The sequence below is a fragment of the Rutidosis leptorrhynchoides genome, chromosome 2, assembly GCF_046630445.1.
Source record: "Rutidosis leptorrhynchoides isolate AG116_Rl617_1_P2 chromosome 2, CSIRO_AGI_Rlap_v1, whole genome shotgun sequence".
Taxonomy (NCBI): domain Eukaryota; kingdom Viridiplantae; phylum Streptophyta; class Magnoliopsida; order Asterales; family Asteraceae; genus Rutidosis; species Rutidosis leptorrhynchoides.
This window is the reverse complement of record NC_092334.1, coordinates 503268436-503277674: the sequence shown is the minus strand read 5'-3', so window position 1 is coordinate 503277674 and position 9239 is coordinate 503268436.

The window sequence follows — 9239 nt, the reverse complement described above, 5'->3', positions numbered from 1 at the left end:
GCCATAAAAACATCACTTAAACACCATAAGAAAAACCTTACAAGAAAACTTCAATAATCCTTCCAAAAATGCAAGTTTACTTCCAAACTTTTGATCCAAATCCACCACTCTTTTGGTTCTAGGATTTTTCTCATCTTTTACAGTAACTTTGTCCAAGTAACTTGAGCTAGTAACCTTGTTCATAACCTTATTCGATTCATATTTATATAGCTATCTTATTTTGTGTTTTAAAATTTTAACAACAAGAACATAGTTTGAATGATTTCAAACTTGTTTGCAAACTAAATAGATCCTTGTAACTTAACTTTTAAAATACTTCAAGACCTGTAAAATATCATAATAATATGCTAACTTAACAAGGTATAACTTGGTTTTTCAAAGAACACCTTAAAAACTGAATTTACGACGTCGGAGTGCAACCGGGGGCTGTTTTGGGTTGGATAATTAAAAACCATCTTAAACTTTGAATTGGAGGTTTATTTTCTGGAAAAATGATTTTTACTATGAATATGATAACACATAAAAATTTCATGATTTAACTCAAAGTATAAGTATTTTTAGAAAAATAATCATTTAAGGTTGTTTACATGATGGAAAATGATTAACTTCATAAGTTTCACTAAAGTTTGACCTATGACCTGTGATTTCGAATACAAACTAAGGTATTTACAGTTCATATTCTTAAAATTTGACTCGATCCAAGGAAGTGGCAAGTTGAACCAACAAAAACGGAGTTGTAATAAAGAAACTACGACTAAAACAAGATTGGGTATCCGAAGCTAGTTTAGCTACGAAAAAATTTGGAGAAAAATTAAATTAATCATATATTTCTAATTAATATGATATTTCATATATATTTACTTATGATTTGATTTTATATATTTCAGGACCACCCGTAAACAACACGAGAAGATTAATCATAAGACCTCATGATTGTACGCAACACGTCATTTGACAACACGGTACTTTATGTACGCAACACGTCACTTGACAACATGGTACCATGGGTCGAGATTAATTCTGATCAATACGAATACGATGGGGTCTTTATTTATTTTATTTAAGCAACTAATTGTGGACTACTAACATCGGACTGCTAACTACGGACTAAGAAAATATTAAAAGTGTATATATATATATATATATATATATATATATATATATATATATATATATATATATATATATATATATATATATATATGTAACGATTACTTAAAAAGAAAATATGTTGATATATTATATATATGGTTAGGTTCGTGATATCTATCGGAGACCAAGTCGTGATAAATACCTTCAAGGCAAAAGTGAGTATATAGTCCCACTTTTAAACTCTAAATATTTCGGGATGAGAATACATGCATTTTATGATTTATGTTATGGACACAAGTGATTAAAAATATATATTCTATGTTGAGTTGTACCACTGGCATACTTCCCTGTAACTTGGTAACTATTATTTACATGAGGTATTGTAAACGCGAATCCTGTTGATAGATCTATCGGGCCTGACAACCCCAACCGGACTGGACGACCAGTATTCAACGGTTGCACAGTACTTCGTTTCGGTGACTACACTTGGTACAGTGTAGTAAGATTTCATAATAAAGGGAATATGCGACGTTGATTAAATGTTAAGTATGGTTATCAAGTGCTCAACAACTTAGAATATTTTTATTAAAACGTTTATATATGAAATCTTGTGGTCTATATTTATAACGCTGCTGGCATTAAACCTATATCTCACCAACTTTATGTTGACGTTTTAAGCATGTTTATTCTCAGGTGATAACTAAAAGCTTCCGCTGCAACATGTTGAATTTAAGCAAGATCTTGAGTATGCATATTTGTGTCAAAAATAAAACTGCATATCGGAGGATTTGTAATGTAAAATATGTTGGAAGTCGTATTGTTATTATCACATGTAAAGTTTGTAAGTCTAAGATTATCGCTAAACGATAATCATTATTATCTTGTTTAAACCTTGTATTTGTAATAAAAGTTATGGTTTGTATTGTAAAAACGAATGCAGTTTTTGAAAAAAGTCGCATATAGAGGTCAATACCTTGCGATGAAATCATATGTTATTGTATTCGTCCTTATGGTTAAGGTCAGGTTATGACATGTGGTATCAGAGCGTTGGTCTTAGAGAACCAGAAAATTTGCATTAGTGTGTCTTATCGAGTTTGTTAGGATGCATTAGTGAGTCTGGACTTTGACCGTGTTTAATTTTGAAAACTATTGCTTATCCTTGTTGGTTAAAAATTAATATGTAAATATTATGTGGTACTAATTTGCTAGTTATTATGTGATAGATGTCTGGCTTAGAACTTGTTATCACATTCAGCGACTCCGAACCAGAATCTTCAGATGGTGTTCCAGTCATTAACCTATCCGATGATGAAAACGACACCTTTGGGGAAGACTCACAATTTTCGGATGAATCAATTGAAGAGGAACCGGAAAGTGATCATGAGGAGGAAGAAATACAGGAAATTACGAAAGACAAGTTCGAAAGAGGAAAGAAACGAAAGGCTACTGAATTGGAAAATCCAAATCCCGAGTTTAGAGAGGATGTTGTGGCACTAACTCCACCAGACACTTCCACCCCTATTCCCGCTATTCCTATTAGTTCTATCCCGGTATCTAGTTCTTCAGCCCCTCAGCCAAAATGCAGGGAGACAACCATGATAACCTTTAAGTGATTCCTTTGAACACAAACGCTTTTGGTTAAATGATACGCTGTTGTTTTAAACCATGGGATCATATAACGTTTTGTATAATATTACTAGTGTGGTTTGCTTTATGTTTGATGTAAGATAAGCATATGTAAAATAGTGAAGTGTGAAATGCAATAATTTTCCTTGGTTGTGTATTATTTGGGTGATAGTAATTGATTTTCGTACTAAGCTATTAAGTATGAACTTTAACGGGTAGGTACTACCCTTGGTATAAATATAAAACGCTAATAAGAAGAAAAGGATTTTATAATAATAACTGGTTCATATTATTAATAAGCTATGATGTACTGTAAATACATACTACATCTATAATATTCCATGTGAATAATTATTTTTTTTCATTCTTATTGAAGATTATGGCGCGATTGAACCGAATGACGGAACAAGAAATCCAGGAACTCATCAATCAGCGAGTGAACGACAGAATGTTATGGGTCGAGGCTGCGAGAGGTGCTGCAGTTAACCCAAATCCTCGTGTGGGATGCACTTACAAAACTTTTCAAGGTTGCAAGCCCTCATCATTCAGTGGAACAAAAGGACCGGTCGGTTTAACCCGGTGGATCGAAAAGATTGAGTCTGTGTTTAAAATCAGTGGTTGTATTGAGAAGGACATGACCAAGTATGCATCGTGCACCTTACAAGATAGTGCACTCACGTGGTGGAAAAACTATGTGAAGGCCGTAGGAGGAGATGTAGCTTATGATACTCCCTGGGAAGAATTCAAAACAATGCTAATCAACGAATATTGTCCAAGGAACGAGGTTAGGAAGTTGGAAGCTGAATTACGAAGCTGAAAGTTGTTGGTACTAAACTCACCAACTACAATAAGCGATTCATGGAATTAGCTTTGCTATGTCCCGAATTGGTACCAACCGAAGAACGGAAGATTGAACTGTACAAAGACGGTTTGCCTAAAAAGGTCAAGGCAAATGTTACAGCATCCAAACCCAAGACTATTCATGAAGCCATCACCATGGCGAACGAGTTGATGGACCAGATTATTCTGGATAAGAACACCGATGTCAAGACATCGGAAAACAAAAGAAAGTGGGAAGGTAATCATCAAAAATCCAACAAGAAACAAGAAACCACGCAAGGTGCGGGTAGCGGTTCGAACTCAGGTTACAAGGGACAAAATCCTTTATGTAACAGATGCCACAAACATCACTCTGGTTATTGTAATGTGGTGTGCAACAATTGTAATCGAAAAGGTCATCTTGCTGAAGATTGTAGGGTTCCCGCTACAAATACAAATGGTACCAAGACTCCTGCCACTAATGCAAATAGAACTGCCTTGGCCACTGTTACCTGTTATGGGTGTGGGAAACAGGGTCATTATAAGAGCCAGTGTCCGAATCCAGAGAAGAATAATGGATCTGTACGTGGAAGAGCATTTGTTATTAATGCTAGAGAGGCGTGTAAAGACCCGGAGCTTGTTACGGGTACGTTTACCATTAATAACTTATCCGCATCTATTATATTTGATACTGGTGCCGATAGAAGTTACGTGTGTAGAGACTTTCACGCTAAATTGAATTGTTCATCATTACCTCTAGATGCTAAGTACATGATTAAGTTAGCTAATGGTAAACTAATTAAAGACGATAAAATTTGCCGTGATTGTAAAATAAATTTAGCCGGAGAAATATTTAAGATTGATTTGATACCCGTAGAATTAGGAAGTTTTGATGTAATAGTCGGCATGGACTGGATGTCCAAAATAGGAGCTAAAGTTGTGTGTGCCAAGAAGGCAATTCGCATTCCTCGTAAGGATAAAACGCCAGTAATGATTTATGGAGAGAAGGGTAACTCAAAGCTAAAACTCATTAGTTGTTTGAAAGCTCAAAAGTGCTTGAAGAAAGGGTGTTATGCTATCTTAGCACATGTTAATAAAGTCGAAACGAAGGAAAAAGTGAAGAGCATCAATGGCGTGCCTGTGGCAAGAGATTTTCCTGAAGTCTTTCCGGAAGAGTTGCCGGGATTACCTCCATTTAGATCTGTAGAATTTCAAATAGATCTATTACCAGGAGCTGCACCAGTGGCTCGTGCTCCATATAGACTTGCACCGTTTGAGTTAAAAGAACTTCAGAGTCAGTTAAAAGAATTACTGGACCGTGGATTCATACGACCAAGTACTTCACCGTGGGGAGCTCCGATTTTATTCGTCAAGAAGAAAGATGGATCTTTTAGGATATGTATAGATTATCATGAATTAAATAAGTTAACTATCAAGGATCGGTATCCACTACCGAAAATTGATGACTTATTTGATCAATTGCAAGGATCATGTGTTTACTCGAAAATCGACCTAAGGTCGGGCTATCATCAACTACGCGTCAAAGAAGAAGATATTCTGAAAACTGCTTTTCGGACACGCTACGGTCATTATGAATTTTTGGTCATGCCGTTTGGATTAACGAATGCGCCAGCTGTATTCATGGACCTCATGAATCGAGTTTGTAGTCCGTATTTAGATAAGTTTGTTATCGTTTTCATTGACGATATTCTTATCTATTCCAAGAGTGAGCAAGAGCATGAGCAGCATTTAAGGATGGTATTAGAATTGTTAAGAAAAGAACAGTTATACGCCAAATTTTCTAAGTGTGCATTTTGGTTGAAAGAAGTGCAATTTCTTGGCCACGTTGTTAGTAGCAAAGGAATTCAGGTTGATCCTGCTAAAATTGAGGCCATTGAAAAATGGGAGACTCCTAAGACACCAACGCAGATACGCCAATTTTTGGGTTTAGCTGGTTATTATAGAAGGTTTATTCAAGATTTTTTCCGAATAGCTAAACCATTAACAGCGTTAACGCAAAAAAGAAAGAAGTACGAATGGACCTCTGAGCAGGAGAGTGCATTTCAATTACTGAAGAATAAGTTGACTACGGCGCCTATTTTATTGTTACCTGAAGGGAACGATGATTTTGAGATATATTGTGACGCTTCGCGACAAGGTTTTGGTTGCGTCCTTATGCAACAAAATAAAGTTATTGCATACGCATCTCGACAATTGAAGATTCACGAGCGAAATTATACGACGCATGATCTAGAATTGGGAGCAGTAGTGTTTGCATTGAAGATATGGAGACACTATTTATATGGGGTTAAATGCACTGTGTTTACTGATCATAAAAGCCTTCAACATATTTTTGATCAGAAACAGCTGAACATGAGGCAACGTAGGTGGGTCGAGCTGATAAACGACTATGATTGTGAGATTCACTATCATCCCGGGAAAGCGAATGTAGTGGCCGACGCTCTAAGCAGAAAGGAACGGGAACCAATTCGAGTACGAGCGATGAACATAAAAATTCGCATGAATCTCAACTCACAAATCAAAGAGGCTCAACGAGAAGCTCTTACTAAAGAAAACATAGGAAATGAAATAATGAAGAAGTATGAGAAGCAACTCGTTATACAGGAAGACGGAATTCGATATTTTGCAAACCGTATTTGGGTACCAAAGTTGGGTGGATTAAGGAAGTTGATATTGAACGAGGCATATAAGACAAGATACTCGATACATCCTGGAGTTGGAAAGATGTATCAAGATCTTAAGACGCATTATTGGTGGCCTAATTTAAAGACAGATGTTGCAACATATGTTGGAGAATGTTTAACTTGTTCCAAAGTCAAAGCAGAACACCAGAAGCCGTCAGGGTTACTTCAACAACCAAAAATCCCAGAATGGAAATGGGATGGTATTACCATGGATTTCATCACAAAGTTACCTAAGACTGCCTGGGTTATGACACCATTTGGGTAATAGTTGATCGTCTCACCAAATCTGCACATTTTTTGCCTATAAAGGAAACAGATAGAATGGAGAAACTATTACGATTATACATAAAGGAAATTATTTCAAGGCATGGAATACCTATATCCATTATATCCGATCGTGATAGTAGATTTACATCAAAGTTTTGGCAATCACTACAGGAGGCCCTGGGAACTCGTTTGGATATGAGCACCGCATATCATCCACAAACTGACGGGCAGAGTGAATGAACAATTCAGACTCTTAAAGACATGCTCAGGGCATGTGTGATCGATTTTGGAAACGGATGGGATAAATATCTACCATTAGCAGAATTCTCGTATAATAATAGTTATCATGCGAGCATTAAAGCTGCACCATTCGAAGCACTGTATGGAAGGAAGTGTAGATCCCCTATCTGTTGGAATGAAGTAGGAGATCGACAATTAACTGGTCCCGAGATCATACACGAAATGACTGAGAAGTATCGTATAAATATGTATTTAATCACTTTTAAAGGGCTTATATACATAAAACAATATAAGTATATTTACAAAAGATAGCTATATTTGAATTCTCGTTCCGTTTCCTCAAAATTTCTACACGTATACCTAGAGTATATGTACTCGTATCATACCCAGCTCCTATACGTATTTACTATTAGTATATACACATCACAATCACTTTATTAGCAGCCATGAGTCAACCAATTTTGGATCTTAGCATGCATGATTAATCAATTTGGCATATTACAAGACTTTTGCACAATATTACAAATTTATACATCTTTTCACCACCATTTATACTCCATTCCAATTTCATTTTTACTACACATTTTCTCTAACCAAAAATACACTCTTAGGAACCTTAAGTGTTCTTCACAATCTCAGAAAATAACCATGAAGATCTAGCTTCAAAAACAAGCCTTAATCATCATAATAAATTCCTTACAAGAAAACTTCAATAATCCTTCCAAAAATACTAGTTTACTTCCAACCTTTTGATCCAACTCCACCACTCTTTTGGTTCTAGGATTTTTCTCATCTTTTATAGTAACTTTGTCCAAGTAACTTGAGCTAGTAACCTTGTTCATAACCTTATTCGATTCATATTTATATAGCTATCTTATTTTGTGTTTTAAAATTTTAACAACAAGAACATAGTTTGAATGATTTCAAACTTGTTTGCAAACTAAATAGATCCTTCTAACTTAACTTTTAAAACACTTCAAGACCTGTAAAATATCATAATGATATGCTAACTTAACAAGATATAACTTGGTTTTACAAAGAACATCTTAAAAACTGAATCTACGTCGTCGGAGTGCAACCGGGGGCTGTTTTGGGTTGGATAATTAAAAACCATCTTAAGCTTTGAATTGGAAGTTTATGTTCTGGAAAAATGATTTTTCTTATGAATATTTTAACACATAAAAATTTCATGGTTTAACTCAAAGTGTAAGTATTTTTAGAAAAATGATCATTAAATGTTGTTTTTATGATGGAAAATGATCACTTTCATAAGTTTCACCAAAGTTTGACCTATAACCTGTGATTTTGAATACAACCTAAGGTATTTTCAGTTCATATTCTTAAAATTTGACTCGATCCAAGGAAGTGGCAAGTTGAACCAACAAAAACGGAGTTGTAATAAAGAAACTACGACTAAAATAAGATCGGGTATCCGAAGCTAGTTTAGCTACGAAAATATTTGGAGAAAAATTAAATTAATCATATATTTCTAATTAATATGATATTTCATATATATTTACTTATGATTTGATTTTATATATTTCAGGACCACCCGTAAACAACACGAGAAGATTAATCATAAGACCTCATTATTGTACGCAACACGTCATTTGACAACACGGTACTTTATGTACGCAACACGTCACTTGACAACATGGTACCATGGGTTGAGATTAATTCTGATCAACACGGTACTTTATGGAAACAAGTGATTAAAAATATATATTCTACGTTGAGTTGTACCACTGGCATACTTCCCTGTAACTTGGTAACTATTATTTACATGAGGTATTGTAAATGCGAATCCTGTTGATAGATCTATCGGGCCTGACAACCCCAACCGGACTGGACGACCAGTATTCAACGGTTGCACAGTACTTCGTTTCGGTGACTACACTTGGTACGGTGTAGTAAGATTTCATAATAAAGGGAATATGCGACGTTGATTAAATGTTAAGTATGGTTATCAAGTGCTCAACAACTTAGAATATTTTTATTAAAACGTTTATATATGAAATCTTGTGGTCTATATTTATAACGCTGCTGGAATTAAACCTATATCTCACCAACTTTATATTGACGTTTTAAGCATGTTTATTCTCAGGTGATAACTAAAAGCTTCCGCTGCAACATGTTGAATTTAAGCAAGATCTTGAGTATGCATATTTGTGTCAAAAATAAAACTGCATATCGGAGGATTTGTAATGTAAAATATGTTGGAAGTCGTATTGTTATTATCACATGTAAAGTTTGTAAGTCTAAGATTATCGCTAAACGATAATCATTATTATCTTGTTTAAACCTTGTATTTGTAATAAAAGTTATGGTTTGTATTGTAAAAACGAATGCAGTTTTTGAAAAACGTCGCATATAGAGGTCAATACCTCGCGATGAAATCATATGTTATTGTATTCGTCCTTATAGTTAAGGTCGGGTTATGACAAAAGTCAACTCAAAAGTCAACCTTGGTCAAACCTAGTCAACGTTAAT